Source organism: Brienomyrus brachyistius, unplaced genomic scaffold, assembly GCF_023856365.1.
Source record: "Brienomyrus brachyistius isolate T26 unplaced genomic scaffold, BBRACH_0.4 scaffold82, whole genome shotgun sequence".
Lineage (NCBI taxonomy): Eukaryota > Metazoa > Chordata > Actinopteri > Osteoglossiformes > Mormyridae > Brienomyrus > Brienomyrus brachyistius.
Window position 1 is genome coordinate 364,318 of NW_026042357.1, and position 18,020 is coordinate 382,337.

Here is an 18,020-nt window from a genome sequence, read left to right on the forward strand (position 1 = left end):
GTAGTGTATAGTATATACTCTATGATGCAAAACGTCCTTAACTATCCTTCCAAACCATAACGGTAAAAATTTTCCGTGTTCATAATTCCACATTTTTGCTGGACTGAACAGTGCTCAGTAGGCAAACCGGATCCCATGTACAACATCAAAGACCCTTGCAGCCATCAGATGATAAGTTGACAAACTTTTAACTTGTTAGACAGCTATTTTTAAAATGCTGAGTTCAGTAATTCGGTGAAATACAGCCTTTTCGCCACTGGGACACATTTTTATTTTGGTTCTGAGATTCATCCATTCATCTCTTTTTTTTCCGATGTTCAGATAAAAGTAATGTTCAGGTGAATAAAAATAAAACTGTTTGGTGCCACATAATTATTACCATTACTCCTCTAATCACTTTAAGTATTGTCAGTATGATTGTACCTCTGCATGTCCGTTTCTGGTTTATGCTTCCTCTTTGTTCCTATTTTTAGTAATTTTTATATTTAGAATTAAGCTGAATTTGGGCAGGGACTAAACTGAACAACAGAGAGCTTCAGTCATGAACTTCCAACCAAAGACAATATCGTCTATCCATCCATCTTCAAAATGCTGTCAGTGCAGGGTCGCAAGGAGCATGAAGTGTATTCCAGAAAATATGGGATACAAGTCAAAGAACACCCTGGAAAGGATACCAGTCCATCTCAGGGCACAAGGCGGGGGACACCCTGGAAGGGATACCAGTCCATCTCAGGGCACAAGGCGGGGGACACCCTGGAAGGGATACCAGTACATCCTAGGGCACAAGGCGGGGGACACCCTGGAAGGGATACCAGTCCATCTCAGGGCACAAGGCGGGGGACACCCTGGAAAAGATACCAGTCCATCTCAGGGCACATGGCGGGGGACACCCTGGAAAGGATACCAGTCCATCTCAGGGCACAAGGCGGGGGACACCCTGGAAGGGATTTCTATCCTTGGAGGCAAAGTCAGATTTATCCACGGGCTTAACCTGGGCTGTTGCCCAGGGCCCAGAATTGTAGGGGGCACCAAACTTTTGTCCTGTTTGTTACAGCAGCATTTTGGGTTGTAAGTAGGGTCCCACAATGACTTCAGTTCTGGAGCTCACTAAAATTGGTCCTACTTGGAGGTGTAAGGCAACAATGTGGCACAAAAATAAGGTAATTTGAATTCATTTTAAAATGCCAATACTCTGCATATAATGCCACCTGACTGGCAATTCTTAACACAAATTGAGAGAACAGATTCCTCTTATTCTTTAAACACCATCCATAGACACAGCACTGAAATAATTGCATTAGTCTTGAGGACTGATCGTCCCTCTTTTGAGCACGTGCCGCGTGCGTCGTTAAATCTAAAACTATGATGGCTAAGCAGTGGTCAGAATTTTCCTCCACACGTCCTTGAGATCAATTAAAAATCTTCCTGCTTCGTTACCATGCTAAGGCTGTAATGGGCTGATGACACATGTGGCTTGTGATTGTAGATTGGTGCGAATTGTTTACCTGGAGACATCAAGAGAACGATTGTATTGCTCCCCCATTCCATATCAAGCTAGCTTGTCCTTTGAAGCACTTGGCTGTGAATTGATCTGAGTCCCAGACTGTGGTTGCTGATGTGTTTTTGGTTCAGAGCTGCAGATCTTACGAGCTTGTTTATTGGGGCCTCGGGGATGTGTTAGACGGCTGTGGTGCGCTGCTGTAAATGATGCGGGTCCTACCTTCACTGAAGTACATGTGAGGTTGTCTGTCTCAGAAACATAGCGAAACTAGAATTCAAACGAGTCTACCCAGGTAAAGTACCGTCTCTTACTTTTTGCATGAATTCCTGGAGAACAAAGGATCAGGTCTGCTATTCTTCCACTAATTGTAATATTATCTCCAAATGGCCACATACTGTACTGACTCTCTGCGGTCCTGCAAAGTCAAAAGGAGAGGGAGGGTGATGACATCTTAATCATATCAAATGCAAAAATCTCATGGTTTTAATTTAGTATTACAATTTTTATGTTGTCTGAAATATGTAGAATCATATTAACAACGACCCTCCAGTGATGATTTAAGATGACATTCAGCACCACGGACAGTTCATACGCTCCTACGTCAAATGGCAGCGTTATTTCGAAGTTCTGAAAGAACTTCGCATCGTATATGAGCTATCAGTCACGTTTGGGTATAGTTCGGGGTGAAAATATATGACTCTGGACATGTGTGAGCTCATCTTCTGAAATGACGAAAATTAAAGAGAATCTATCAAACCTCGTGTAATACTGAGAGTAAATGGTAATACGGATTGAAATTATATTAAATTATTGAGTCACATTAATGCCCTGCAGCACCGGAATGTAAAATCTCAATGGGGTTAATTATGGTTGGTGTGGGCAGGGATTGTGTGTCAGGAGGGATTCTCTCTATTGACTGTTTTAAACCGCAGCAAGACACATCCGCCTTGGCAGCCGCAATATATTAATCTCTTAGACATAATTGGTCACATCTTTGAGACAATGCCAAGCGCTAACTTATTAAATATACAATAAAATTCCCCAGTCACAAAAAGATGCAGACAAAGAGAACTGGGGGGTACAAAGGAGTCATGTTTTGATGACCAAGATGCTACGCAACCCTAAAAACGCCGGTAAATGCCTGTTTGCTTTTTTAGTACATTGGGAGTAACATGATTAATGTCTACAGAAACTGTCATATCACACGGGATTCCTTTGTAAGTTAAAAAGCTGTGATGTTTTAGCGGGCCGAACAACCTTAACGATTATTGCAATCGCTTTATGACTCAGAATGTTGTCTTATTGTAAGCCTACAGTAACATATTGCCTAATTAAGCAAAACCGACAAAAAAAACATTTAATTCAGTCGCATCTATCCAGAGTTAAAAACTTTTCATTTTAACCAATTAGACTAGTTTAATGAAGATAAATCATACAACATGCAAGCACAGAAATACAAGAAGCAAGTAATAAATCGTTTTTTCCTCTCATTTTATTTTCCCCCAATATGTCAGAGTTAATGTAGCTTAAGTTTTACAGAAAAACAATTGTCCCCTTACTGATTTCACTATTTATTTCTTCTCGGTGCGTTTATGTCATGTAATATTCCCTGTAGTCCCATAGCCTCGAAGTTGTTTCAAAATTACTGAAATGCGAATGTTTTTCCCCTTTATTACTTAAATGACGCGCTTGCAAATTTATGATTAATTAATCACACCTTAAGACCGATTTAAGAAATAGGACGACTAAGGAAACAATCGGGGTTGCCGTTGCCCTACCCCCGGCTGCTCGCACCCTATTTCCCAGCCCCTCCGCCGACTCCCACCATATGAATAGAGGGACTCTGCAGAGAGCAGCCTACTCGCCAGGTTCCTTTTGTTCAGTAGCGCTTTGCTGCTCAGGACGTGAACATCGCCGCTCTCCTTTCTCTTGTCTCTTGCCCTCTGCATGAGATATAATCTTGTCTGGAGAATCATCTGCGCGCCGGAGATTTCGACTTTTGATGTGGTCGCTTTTCAAAAAACGCCCCACTCTCCGCTCCAACGCCGGTTTTTTGAAACCTCTTGGCATGTGAGCAAACTCTGGCAATGAAACTCGTCGTCTGATGGTTGGCATCGGCTGCTGTGGCACACGGACGTTACCGGAGCACCTGCACTGAACAAGATCAACCTCTCGCTAGGACAAGACCGACTACATTCCTGAAGACCCCAAAGGTGACAGCGATGGCTTGTATATTTAAATATATTACTAGAATGTTATAGTCGGCGTTCGACCCCTTGCTTTTTATTTATAATTGTCAGTTGGGCTATGTTTATTAGTAACTGATGCTCGTCTTCTACACCGAGCGCATCGGTAAAGAATATATATCGCTAAAGGATCGAAAACAAAGGAAAGCTGTCAAGCATTTAGAAACCCTGCATCTGCATTAATACTAACGTATGGACAGCGAGTATTTCAGCATCTGAAGTTAGAAATGTATACAATGTTTTTTGCTTTGTTTTGTGGTTTTTGAGAGCGAAACACAGGTTGCATTTATCTCATGCCGGTATTTGGGCTTTTAGGGACCGCGGACTGCTAAAAAGCCGGATCTTTTATATCTCTCACTGTGGGGTTTTCGGTTGCCGTGTGAGAAACTCCAAATTTACAACTTATTGGTAATGCAGGAATGCGTCTTGGTTTGCTCTGGGCAGCAGTGCCAGCCATTTCCAGCAAAGCGGCTGATTCAGGATGCTGCAGCTTTTGCGCCGTTTTTAAACAGCCGCCTATAGTTCCCAAGTAGCCGATAACACCGCGCGTTTTAAGGATTCGCGTTTGTCCTTGTAATGGTGTATTTGCTCCTTACTTGGAAGAGAATGCATGAATTATCTGAATCTTACTTTATGATTTGGCCTGAAATATGTGCCTGAACTGGAAACTCGTTCTCTGCTAATGGAGTGTGGTTCTTAATGGTTTGTGTAAATCGGAGGAAATGCCTCTTCACTGCGGGCTGCCCAGTTTATTAGAATAAATGTGACACAGCTCAGGTGAACATGGACGAAATTCTTATACATTTGAGGCAAAAGGATTAGTACAGGAGAGTGTCTATCTGGCTCCAGCTAAAATTAGCCATTCAGACCGGCAGTCCTCAGTCTCTGAGTCTGCCTGAGACTTGCTGACACCAAACATGCCGTGGAGAATGACAGCCAGTTTCTCCTCTGAGAAATCACACTGTCACACATGCCTTCCGGTCTGTGTATATCTATGAAAACCCAGGAGTCACAGCTGACGTGAAAATCTATGCAAGTGTACGTGGTTTTATTTATTTTCTTTTTGTGCATTTGGTCCCATCGGTCAGATGTGTTTTAATATAAATATGCGTGTAAATACCTCTGTTTTGAGATACACATGTGAGTGAATGTGGGAGAGACCCAGGTGGAGGTGGGGGTGTTTAGTTGCATGACAGACCCCGGGGAAATCCGTCACGGGGTTGTGGCTGCTGATTGCAAAATGCTGGGAACGTGGCGTGTGCCTGTGACCTGGGGGGGGGGGCAGCTTCGCCTGCATCCCCGTGCCGTTTTTGTGAAGTGGCTCAAGCGGAGTAGAAAGGGACGGGTTCCACCGGCACGCTGAAAGCGGTATGCTCCGGAAAGAAGGTTCTGGCACAGCCTAACGCCGGATAGCTGCGTAATACATTACATTTGTAAAGCTTCACCTTCCCCACCGGTTGATCAGTCATGTGACTCTGCCGAAAAAAATAAAAACTCCAGGGTCCAGGGGGTGACACTAGATACCACCAACATGCATGTAGCTACCGATTTAACTGATTCTAATCCCTTTATTTGCATAGATTATCCTCACAGAATCATATTTACCCCCTCCCATCAGAGACAGATACGCTGCCCTCTTAACAGTCGCAGGAGCGTTGCATTGTGGGCCGCGTTCCAGCGACGTTGAAAGCCAAAGCGGCTGTGAGAGTGCCGGGCCTTCTGCACGCCTGCCTGGTCTCCACAGTTCTCGCTCTGCGGCTCGGCGCCTCCTTCCATCAGCTAGCTGCAGAGTGGCCCCCTACAGCCACGTTTTCTTAGATAAAGCAAATGTTTGAATATTGAGCTGCTTTAGGCATGTGTTAAATTAATAATTCTCATGCAGTGTATAATGAAAGTATAACTAAACAAAATCTAATGTGTTTTCTTTTCAATAAATTGCATAGGACGACAGAGTAAGTATAGGTAGCTGGTCATGGGGGGCAGATCTCGAAGATGGCCCTTAGCTGTGGCCAGACCCTCCTCTTGGCCCCCCTCCCATTCCTAGGCGGAGCCTCAGGATTCCTGGCCTGTAAGCAGGGCTGGGGGGGGCGGGTGGTGTCATCGTCTTCCAAGTCCTCATGAAATCTTGACTGCACACAGTGTCAAAGGCTGATCCAATTAACCACCGAAAAGCGGCCCGGCTGTGTGTCCGGTGTCGAGCCAGACTGCTAGCGGAAGGGAGTGGAGGGGGGGGGCAATAAACTCACGGTTACGGCGGAGTACTGGTATCGGCGGCCAGAACGGACATGCGCCAGTGGCTTTGCGGGTCGGGCCGGCGGTAAGCGAGCGTACACAGCGCCGACCTGCTGTGTGAGCCCATAGCATATTATCACGTCGTTCTCCCGGCTCTTGAATATTAATTGGTTTACAAAAAGAAAATGCATTATTCAGAAGCTGCTCCCCCACCATTAAATGCATAAATAAATAATGACATCTGGTAGTCGTTTTTCCCTGCTCCTTTAAAAGGAGGGGCGCACAAAGGGTTAAGCCTGCAGCTGTTCTGCTGGCGGGATTCTGATTTTACGGCTCTCCGGGGCCGCGGAATCTCTCCAGGTCGACTTATATTTCGTAGTACGGTCTTTGTGTATCGTTTGAGCGAGCTATGAAATGTGCCGCATTCTCTACACTAAGCTTTCACTGTTTTACGGCAAACTGTTAGAAGACGACTAAATAAAATTGCTGGGTAACCAGCCTACCATTTCGCCCGTTAATGTCTCTGAAGGACCCGACAGTGTTTGCAGTCCTCTTCCCGACTGGCACGCTCCCCTCTTCGTCTTCCCGGAGCTGGGAGGGAGTCACACACGAGGGTAGTACAGCGAGGCGCAACACAGGTGAAAACAAAGAGAGAAGTGGCAGGGGACAGGAGGCTGTCCCAACAAACAATGTGGGACCCCTGTTGGGGGCCTCTCCGCTGTATTTAGATTATGATAGCTGTTATTGGTTGTTGGGTAGATGGGGGGTGCGGCAGCCAAAGATCCGCCCCTTCCGGCCTTTGTTGGCAGTATCCTCTGACACCTCTTGTCGTGTTGGGCCTGGTCCACAATCTCAATGGCTGAGAGGGTCCACTGCTGCTCGAAGCCAGCAGGGACTCGAGTGCACATTACCGGCAATAAGTCGAGGTCCTCAGGTCTGACATAAAACCCTTGAGTGAGTATTTATTAAAGCGCAGCTCTCAGAGCTGTCTGGTACAAATTAGAGGCACCAATCCTGTATCTGGGGTTTGCTTGAGCCTGGGGATGAATTACACCGATTATTAAACAATGAAATTCATGAGTGGGGGTGCGGGTGGGGAGCTTTGTCAGTGTGATGTAGTTATTCCCACCCAAAATCTGGCAGACGGGGGCTGTGGTTCTCCGCAACGTGGGACCGGCGCCTTTGTGAAACCAGTCTCTGAGTGATTTCCCTTATCTGCTTATGTCGAGAGATATTAGTGCCTAATGGCAATCAGTCTCTGCTCTTCCGCATAATTCCAAAGTCGCGCCCATTAGCATGTTAATCAACATTATTGAAGTTTACGTTTTTAGCTTTGGCCTCGGAGCTGATCCGTTAACGTAGCTGCAAATCCTGCAGACTGTCTTTGCCGGCTCCTTTGGAATTTTTATTTTTCGGATTTCCACTATCTTGGCTTGTTAATAATAAATTGCTCGCTCCTCTTTTTGCTTTGATCCCTCCCTCATATCGAGCGCTCGCCTCTCTAGCCAGAGGTCAGGCACGCATCGCTGTCTTTCGCATCCTGTCAGCTGTGGTGGTTTTAACCGGTGCTCCCCCTACTGGTGGGCCTGGAGTCTGCTTCCTCAGATTCATTGAACCTACCATGGCTTAAGTGACACTTGGTCAACAAGTCAGAACAACCCTGGACACTGCAGGATTGTAGCAACACCCAAGGTCAAATTGTGGGCCCCTTCCCACTCTGGATCGTGGCAGGGGGCGGAGTCAGCCCCGCCCACCAGAGCAAATGGGATGGGGTTGGGGGGAGGGGTTACATTAATCAATGGACTGTTAAAACGTATTGGAGTATGAGACGTCTGGCTGGGTGACCGTCTGCTCTTCCATGATCTTTAACAGGCTCTTCCATCTGACATTTTCAGTGAGTTTGCATTTAAAAGAAGGTCATCTAAGTGGTCTTATTATAGGAAGCATTAAATTTGGCGTAAATGCACACGATATGAGAGTAAAAATAACAAAGGAATGGATTTTTTTTACACAGTGCGATGTCCCATTTGTGGAAAAGCGTTCTCTTTCCTGGAGTGTTAAATCATTTCAAAAAGAAAATTCCCAAAATATTCTACTCAATTATTTACATGCACACAGCGTAATTTAACCAGGTGCTGGTCACATGATCAATTTAAGGTATAGTGGGTAAGAACGGGGGGGGGGGGCGCTTTGTAGGATCCACTGTTCACTCCCCATGCCTTTTTACAATTAGCGCCAATGCATAAACTCTGGATGCCAATTATCCTCGCCGACACAAATGGTTTTTCAATTCTGCGTGCTACATTAAGCCTAAACGGGCAGGGCTGCACCCAGTTGCCCTCTGTAATTAAATGGCGTACCGTAAAATATCAAAAAGGAAAAGAAGTTTTTCGGAAAGAGAGAGTGTGTGGGGGGTTGACTCTCTTGCGTTAATTAGCAGCGTGGCATTTAACGAGAAGTATGCCCCATCGTGGTTTTCGGGCGGGGGGGGGGGGGGGTTTTCTTTGGCACATATTGACATTCAATTCATTCCAGCCATCTCCTTCTCACCTGCCCGGTGGCGGTCACCACCAGGGCGCCGTGACGACGGGTAGCAGCCTCTCGCCATCACGGCGTCTCCTTGCCCTTTGACCCCTTCCCTTTAATTAAAGGAACAGTCTTTATTTCCTGCCAGGAATTTTAATTGGCTACATCCTGCAGCAAGTGGGAAGAAGGGTGTTTCTCTTTGTTCGCCTCCCATCCAGTGGCAGGGATGCAGTGGATGTTGGTACATCATGCTGAGGAATTGTTCCCTATGTGATCGAGATCCTGCCCCCACGCCAGGAGGTGGACACTGATAAGTGTGCAGACGATGGAGACCCAGGTTTCTGAGTTCCGCCAGCTTGGTAAGGGTACCCTTTGACCCTCGCAGGGCTCATTCTCCAGCCCACTTCCCTGCTCATCACGTGGGGCCGGCAGTGAAGAGGGTTTGCAGACAGCAGCCTTGTATCCTGAAGGCACTAGAAGGTTCTCTTTTGTTCTGGCTCAGAGCTCCCATTTCCGTTGAGAACCAGGGACCCACTGGGACTAATTGGCTTTCTTGGTCCATGACCTTCCAGGTTTTTGGCAGAGAAATCCAGCAGAACCCCCCCCCCCCCCACACACACACACCTAACACAACGAACGGACAAGAAATAACCAACAGCAATTATCCAGCTGGCTTTTCTCTAACTTTGCTGTTATTTATTCCACGGGGGGGGGGGGGGGGGGGGGTAGATAACTTGAGGGTGTTTGCCAGCCCCCACCCCCTACTAGCTGTGGTGGTGTAATGGGGGAAAAGCTGTCTAGCTTATCACAATGTTGCAGGACTGATTACACGTGGGGTCTATTCATCTACACCCCTGGCAGTGACTCTGTTCCATTACTTTTCCCATTTCAAGATTATTTAGGTGGGGGAGGGGGATCCTGAAGGGGCAGTTTTACCTTTTGCAGCTAGTTATAGGGATCATAGCCGTCTGAAGTATTACCACATGGTGTACGTGTTGCTCCGATCTGTTATCAGGGAATTTGCCGTTTCTGATTAATTGTCGATTCGGGCTAAGTAGCTGTCTATTAAACTAGACCTTCATTGAGTTTTAATAGAGGTTTTAAAAATGGTCAGTATCACCAGTGTTACGCCATGCTTTGGTATCTTTCATGATACCCGGTGGTTTGGTGTCCGGCCTGTTTTAAGCTGCTTTACTGCAGATGCCAAATCATATGAGTTTGCTTTCATGTGTCCCTTGTGTGACAGTTTTTCGGGGTTTTTATGAGATATCTGAACATCAAGGAAGCGGACACGACCGCCCCTCCTCCGTCGGGACGCATTTGTCACAGATAAATTATTTACATTTCATGTAAAGTGCTTGTTTGACGATGCAGACTACAGAATCAAACGCTTGTCTGTTCGACTCCAGTTGTCTACACAGAAGCCATCGCTCTTCATTGCTGCGGTTTTTTAGGGCTGGGAAATTTTTCAAGGTCAAGGTCGATTATCCACAAGACAAATAGTGCCCAGTATATTCCACAGGGTCCGCCTCAGCTGTTCCCGCTGCCGTTCTTTCTGCAGTTCTTTACACATGTATCATGCTGTGTCTTCCATGCATGGAGCCACGGGGGCCGTGTTTGCTCTGAAGAATGAGAGGTCCCCTTCCCTGCTGGTATCTCCTAGGGCTACCCGTTTGGTGAGAGTGACAAGGGGAAGGTTGATAGCTCTCGGGGTGAAGGAATCCTGGAAATGAGAACCGCGACTCCTGTACCGGAGGAGGGGAGGTGGCCAAACCCTGAGATAAGCCTCCTGTCAGCCCCGTACCCCGATTCCGGTTCCATGAGGTGACAAGAAAGAAGAGCTTTACAGTAACATGGTCAGACGTGGTGTCTAGAGGTGCATAGCACCCTCACATTAATTACATGCTCCCTCAAAAGGAAGCCAGTCAGTCCCTGACTGCAGTGTGGTGCTCGTGGGAACAAAAATGTTCTGAGGGCAGAATGAAAAATGACTGATTCAGAGAGAAGAAAGAACCAATAAAACTGCAGAGGCGGTGGGTCCAAGTAACTACAAGAGGCGGGATGAAGACATCTGATTGGTTGGACCTGCCTCCTCTAGTTTCTTGGACATTTTTTTGTGTAAATTAAACTCCCATGAGCCACTGTGATTACGGGGGTTGTGTCCCCTCACTAATTTCAAATACACTCTTAGTGACTTTGTTCCGGACCCGGCACTGGTCACATGGTTACTTCGGCATGGGTCGATTCCCATGGAACATCCCTCCCCCAGCGCAGAGTCCCCGCTGGTGGCTCCGGGCAGCCATCTGCCCGCACTGGGCCTCAGGGCTGCCGTCCTGCAGCATTATTAATCCCGCTGGGAGTGTGGAGAGGATTCCACAGGGCTCGGAGAGAAGCGACGACGGCCTCGCTCATTAATCGCACACTATGTCTCCATCAGCTCTGCCGCCAAGCCGTGACAGCTATAAATAAATAACGATGCGGCACCCAGGCCACAGACGGCTGCCTTTTCAAGTCACGTTCACGTTTCACTTTTTATAGATGCTTCTTGGAAAGGCTTTTTCAATCCCTTCCAGTTCCTGGTACTTTCGAAATTCGTTCTACAGTAGGAACAAAAAAAAATGGCGTGGTGAAAAAGCTTTCAGATGAAGCTGCGTTTCAAAGAATAGAGACTTCTGGGAAATTATGAGCCGCTATAGGCCTCCAGTAGCAGGAGATGAAAGCTGATGGGATGATGGTGATGGTTTAGTGGAAGGTCTCCTTATGATGATTCGCTGCTTTTGCATGACCCAAATCCCGAGGAGCTCTAAGGAATGATTAGTTAAGGAATGTTCGCTATAAGCTATCATTTGGTGGCCAGTGATGACTTGCGCCGGGTTGGAGACTGACGCCCTTAAAGGCGTCTCCTGACTTGGGCCAAGCAAGGCATCCATGGAAGAGGCATCCTCAGAAACCGAGAGCCATCGCTGACGTAACTGGGAGGCAACGTTGGGACGTGGGAGAAAAGCCGTTATTGACGTTATCGGTGCCCTGAAGCTGCCCTTCGGTTTCAGAACCGACTTTGGGTACGACCGTTTATCAGTTGACGGGCATTGATCGAGCTGGATGAGCTCGCACTGAATCGGTCCTCTTGAGCTGTGGTGTCATATTTACCGAAACCAGCCGCTGCTGTCGGTATCTCCGTCTCGCAGGCGGTCCGCCTCTGTAAGTGTCCTTCTCAGTCGGAATACCACAAATGATGTCGGCAGTTTTCCTGTGAAGTGTCAGTGTGGAGGGATGGCTTCTTCACTAAGGATCATCTACCTAAATATTTGTAGAAATGACATCAAAGATCACATTTAATCGGCTTTTACACAAACATTTTCACTGAAACCCAATATCCAGTTTTGGAATTAAATGGAGCGAAGAGATTGATTTGTGTGTCTGAACTGTGTTTAATGTGCCAAATTAGCATGTAATGAGTAGTTTGTGTGTATTAGATATATACATAAAAAGCAGATAATCATTTTAGCTAATCAATCATATAAATATGTATATTTGCTTCATATATAGCAAAAAACATCCCTCCTGAAAAATGAAAATTAAATACATCTTGGATATTTTTTTTTTTTTTATGGAAAATAGTGGCTTTCACTCATTTGAATCATAAAAATTTGAGTGTTGCACACATCAGTCCAGTCAGTCGCACACAGATTCTGATTAACTGATTAATTTTCACATAGTATTTAAAGCATTTTATTTGATTAAATGAAAACTGGACCATCATTAGTGTAGTGCCCAACATGGTTTGACAGCACCTTTGGTATGGACCTGTAAGACTGAGTATTGCCTCTGCAGCCTCCTGTGTTTCAGAAAATGCAAAAATAAATAAATAATGAAAAATACATTCATGAAAACACTTCACTGATATTACGCAGGACAGACTGGCAGAAAATGTCTGCAGCATTTTAACATTCTGCGTTAACAAACCGCATTACAAATTAACCGACACTCGGGCATTTTGCAGCGGATTCGGGAAGATAAAAAAATGTAATTTATTCTTATCTGTTCTGTTCTGTTCTGGGAAGATAGAAGAAGTGAGTATCTTGCTTCCACGAAATGGTCTCTAGCGAAGTGAGCGATGGCTTGTTAGCCTCCGCTGATCGGCATTTTAACACGGCTGGGCCCCCATTTCCATGGTAAGATTCTGCGAGTCAGAAGGCGAAATGGAAATAAGTGGCGAGCTGAGTCGTACGTAGCTGCTCCCTAATACACCTGATGATGTTGGGCTGCAGTTCCCAGCCGGGGGGGGGACATCTTCTGCCATAGCCATGTAGTAAAATAACGGGTTAGAATCTCTCCCGATTAGGTACATAGTAGCACAATCATGAGTTTGAACCTCCCTCAAAATACACTTCAGCCCTGGGTCAGTGAGATCTACAGAGCCCCCCCCCCCCCTCAGTTGACAAAATGCCCTGATGTAAGGTTACTGGAGCCTCCGCAAAATTTATTTCTGGTTATAGGCCTACTGCTGTGCACCCAGGGCATGTTGGGATAGGCTATAAGCCCTCTGTGACCAGCCAACCGGTTTCAGTTGGAACGCTGTGCTGTCCATGAGGATCCATTAGTCCACACATGTAGTAGGTTGGCAACGTTGACGTGACCCTCCCGGACATGTCTGCATGTCTCCTGCCCTTCGACGAGGCTGTGTGACTCAGCCACGGGTTCACTTACTAACCTAAACCTCAGAATCCTTGTTTGGAAAACCGTCTGGGACAGAGACTGCGAGACATGGAGCTGTGAGTCAGCTAGAGGCAGGCAGCCTTGAGGAAGCCTTGCATCCCACAATTGCCTTCCCATCTCCGTGAGTAATCCAAAACAGGCGTGCACCTCGCAGTGGCACTCCTTGGAGATGCGGAGCAACAACAAGGCCAAGGAGGCAATGTTCAGCTAGATACAAAAACGGAAAAACCAAGACTGGTTATTCCATTTTTGGTAGCCTTTATTCACAGAATGACGAGTGTACGTTCCGTCATTTAAAAGAGCATGAATTAAGTAATTAAACACACCAGGAATTATAGCCCAATATTACCATCACTTTTGCCTTCTGAGAACGTTGAGCTGTTCATATGAATCAAACTGACCGCCCTTTTCTGCCATGGCCGTTAATAATCGGGTCCCGCTTCTTGTCCTTTCCATGCGCTCTTATGGGCTGTGTAGCTACAAAACACTTTATTTATTCCACTGGATCTTGGCTGCAATGTTGTACAGTCTGTTTCGATTTCAAAATCAGTGTTTTCTTGCTCATCTTCCACTCCCTGATCACATAGTGTGGCTCCAGCTGGAACGAGACGTGATGTTTGTAACATTTATCTGTCTCATTGTATGCAATTACAAGGCTGTAGGTTTGGTTTTGACACCGGTAGGGGCCAAATCAGCCCCATAACACATAGCACTCCCACAGTATTTGTAGGGATTTGTTCTCATCATTCATACCCACATCTACGCCCTTGTGTAATTCTGTCATGTAAGACACAAAGAATTGTGCTTAAAATGAGCATCCTTTATTCTTTATTTTATAATCTCATCTTGCCGATTAGATTAGAATAAGCAGTGATGTGCAGTGTCGATTGTTCCTTATGGTCCCCTCATGGTATATCTGTGGCACTGAATCTGCAATTCTGGGTTATGGCTTCACTGTCTATTTCGCATACTCTCCGGTGATTTCGGAATCAAAAATACGTCAGCCTGTTGCTGTCTGACTCATTAGGCTGGATTCTCTATATTCGGCATGTATCGAGGGTCTTACTTGTTTCCATAATGGCTGCGAGCGACGCTGTGGAAGAAATGGAGTGAGAAAGCTGCCGTCGTTGTAACACATTCGCTGTAATGTTGTAATCTTGTGTCATTCTGTTGTGGTGTCTTTTCAGGTGCCCGACTGCGTGAAATCGTAATTGTAGAGGACCAGACTTATAAACTAGCTGATGGACACAGACTTAATAATAGCAGAATGTTATTCTAATTTTAACCCCAGTCAAATAAAAAACCATGAGACAGTGAACGGTTGATTTCTAGATTTTCTACATGTGTTGTCAAGGAATACATGTAATGTTACACACGAGAACTGAAACAAGAAATGGCTTGCAAAAATGTCGTACGCTAGTTTTACTTTCAGTTTGTGTGACTGTGAACAGTCTCTATTTCTGGCTCGTTACCGATTACCTAACAGGGCTGTTATGACTCCTGTCATGGAGACACGTTTCCCTCCTTCCTCGCCTTCTGCCTTTAGCACCACTGCACGTCTGGCAGAGTGACAAATTTACCAGAGATCGTGTCTAAATTCCGTCCCTAATTAATTCACATAATTATTCAAACTGTCTGTGTAAATCCAATTACCCGGCTTCTTGCTAAACTTATGAGTTTGTGGTGGGAGGTTGGGTAATTTTGGATGTAGTTTAAACATTGAAGGAAAGCAAATGGTCTAGATTTTTTGTATTAGCGATCGAGCTAAAATGGGCGCTTCGGTTAAAAACTGTGTGGCGTTCAGCGTCGTCCAAAACTGCGAAGCGTGGCAGAGTGGCTTGGTGTGTGTTCTCACTCTCGGACCGCAGCCGGCAGACGGAGCTGCCTGAGGCGTCGTTACACTGGCCCTCTTAATGGGCTAACAATAGCGTAAAAATGGGACATGACCATCGGTGTAAGGGAGAAACGATATTATCCGAGTACTCAGAGCCACTCGTGTAATAGTATGTCGCTGAGGTGGGATTCATTTGTGCGTCATACAGTCACTCCCTAGGATGAAACTGGCCACATCTTTATAAAAGTTTGTGGCTTCTACTGATTCCCAGACTGGCTTAGAAATATTTGGCCATATTCCTCGTCCCTGACAAATGCAATATATCCAGATTAGAAGGGCCGGTAAGAGACAAGGGCCCTAAAAAATAAGGAAGATAATCACAGTGGTTTCGGTTGGGGGCCCGATATGATGTGCTTTCGTGGGGCCAAAAACCTCTACCCGCACCCCTGATCTACCCATCACACCCTACCATCAGAAACAGTGTATTTTTTATGTCACTGTGTATAAATAGTAAGATAAAAAAAAGTCAATTTCCCCCCCGCCCCCTTAGCTATAGTGTGGTGAGCGTTCTGGTGCAGAATGGCTGCTCTTGCATCATCCAGGTGGGTGGAACACAGAGGTGATGGTTGAAGTGGCTCCCCATCGGTTCTGCAAAGCGCTTTGGATGTCTTGAAAAGCGCTATATAAATGTAACACTCATTTATTCATGAATTCAAAATATTTATTTAAGAATGTTTGACCAAGAAACAGAAAAACCGCACACTGTGTGTTTTCCCTATTGTGTCGCAGAGGCCTTGTGCCAGTGAATATTACTACTTAACATTTCTCAGCTGGGTAAGATTTCAGGCCCCCGGGCAGCACCTCTGCCAGCGTCACCCTCACATCTCGGCAAGGCTTCCGTTGTCTCTTTCGCCTCTTCACTCCATTCCTACACTGCGCGCTCACCTACCTTAATGGAAAGTACCACCACTGTCCATCAGGCTCTCCTCCCTGCCCTTACTGTGATTATTTCACCCTTCACCCTCCCCTATGCGGTCAGGTGCCTGAAGTCATTCTCACAGAGCACAACATACCATGTGGGAATATTCATTCAGCACAGATGGCCAGAAGGCAGTTTACAGCTTGGTGTGACTATCACAGTCACGTGTGACTGTCACATATGATTGCGTCACCTGAAATCCCTATGCCATTTTATTGTCATTTGACTGTCAGGCTGTGAAATATCAGCAAGGATAATAAAACTATGAGCATCAGAAGGTCATAATGGGGGGGAACCTGGCGACACACGTGTGAGATGTTTTGGCCAATTATTTTCATGTGTTTTGATCAGCAGCCCATAGATACATCTAAAGGTTCAGTCATGGAAGAGTTCTGAGCCTTAAATAATGTCATTAAGGCCTGGGTTTAAAGGCAGGTGTGCTTCTGACAGTAATGTCTTGTGTCCAAATGATGAATGGGGGCGAAAATACATTAAACCAAAAAGTATGCATTAAAAATCAGGCATTTCGAGTTACCTCAGGGCATTTTGAGACATAAAGCCTTTATAGTTCATGTTCCCCAAGGGAGAGAAACATAAGGAATTATGTCCTAGTGTGAGAGATTACAAAATGATGAATTATACCGAAAAGAACAGTTGAACATAAACAGTTCAAAGCCGAAAAAAATACTCTAATATGGTAATAAACCAGTAGTCCCAGACTGTGGTAAACAAAATATGAAAATTGGTTCAGCCCTAATCAGATAAACCAGGCAGCGGAAGTGGGGATGCTCATTTAACACTATCAGTGTCAAGATCAGCCCAAATCCTGTTTTTCAGAGTGTGGGCCAGGTTTTCAGTTACTGACATCTCGTTCATCCAATCGCTCTTGAAAATATCTTTTCTTCATTGTATCCATGTTCTCTGATTTGGAGGTAATTGCATTTGTTACATAATAATGACTATTTATCTCTTGGCAGAAGTGATACATTTAGAGGTGCAAGGTCTCACATCTGATATTCTTGGTGCTGATATGTTAGCTGAATCGATATTTATATTGTAGCGTTATAGACTGAGAAAGAGCTGTGCTGTGGAATCCCCTTTAAATGTCCCTGTAGGATTTGTTCAGCGGTTATAAAACAATCAATGGGACGAAAATGAAAAGCGCAGAAAGTCAAATACTGCTCTACCATCCAGCCACTAACCTCCCACACCACCCCCGCACATCTGATGTCTTAATAATGATTTATTAAAACAATTAAGAGGCTCTCAGGCCGATTGCATTAACAGATCCCTTTCACTAACTTGACCTAAATAAAAGACCCACCACGTCTGCCCCTCTTAACCCGTGACTTGTCTTCCCCTCAGCTTCCTCCATCTGTTCCCAAATTTGTTTGCACACATTTTGGCCCAAACTGGGGTGTGGTCCCAACAACCCTGTCTTGGACGGAAGGATCAACAGAAAGAGTAGCTCCTTCCCCAGGACCATCACGCTTTTTTCAGCTATAGCAGTTGGTCTTCAGAGCAGCTGGCAAGTGAGTAGAAAAACATGAAGACCCACTCTGGTCTGTGGTAACCATTGTTGCCAGCTGGAGTCTTTACCAATAGCTTTCCGTTCCATCACTATTGGGTCCTGTCTTTCCAGAAGACGTCGCATACAGTATAGCTGCGACTTGTAATTCTGTTCATGATTGTAATACCTGCATTGTCACCTTAACATCACGTTGACCAACAACTCACAAGTGGTTACAGCACAGTTGAATTAATATCTCAATATTTCAATATCTTATGACTGAATTCTCAGTGTTTTTCAAGCCAGTTCTTAAAGAACTGCAGACGATCCACATTTTTACTCTCTCCCAGCTCCCAGAACATCTGAACAAAACCTACATACAGTCAGGAACACCAAAAACCTGATACAAATATGTTAAGAGCTGGTCTATTTTGTCTTGTACACGTCTTACTCCAACGGCCCCTATGACATGA

General features: G+C 45.5%; 1 protein-coding gene across 1 annotated transcript in view; it reads left to right on the forward strand.

Annotated features, from left to right (window-relative positions):
- Positions 1-3,571: 3,571 nt before the first annotated feature.
- The window catches only part of LOC125726981 (neurocan core protein-like), a 75,474-nt gene continuing 61,025 nt past the window's right edge, over positions 3,572-18,020 (forward strand). The window contains exon 1 of the mRNA XM_049003534.1: positions 3,572-3,714. The gene's annotated coding sequence lies outside the window, so the exon portion shown is untranslated. The remainder of the gene's footprint in view (positions 3,715-18,020) is intronic.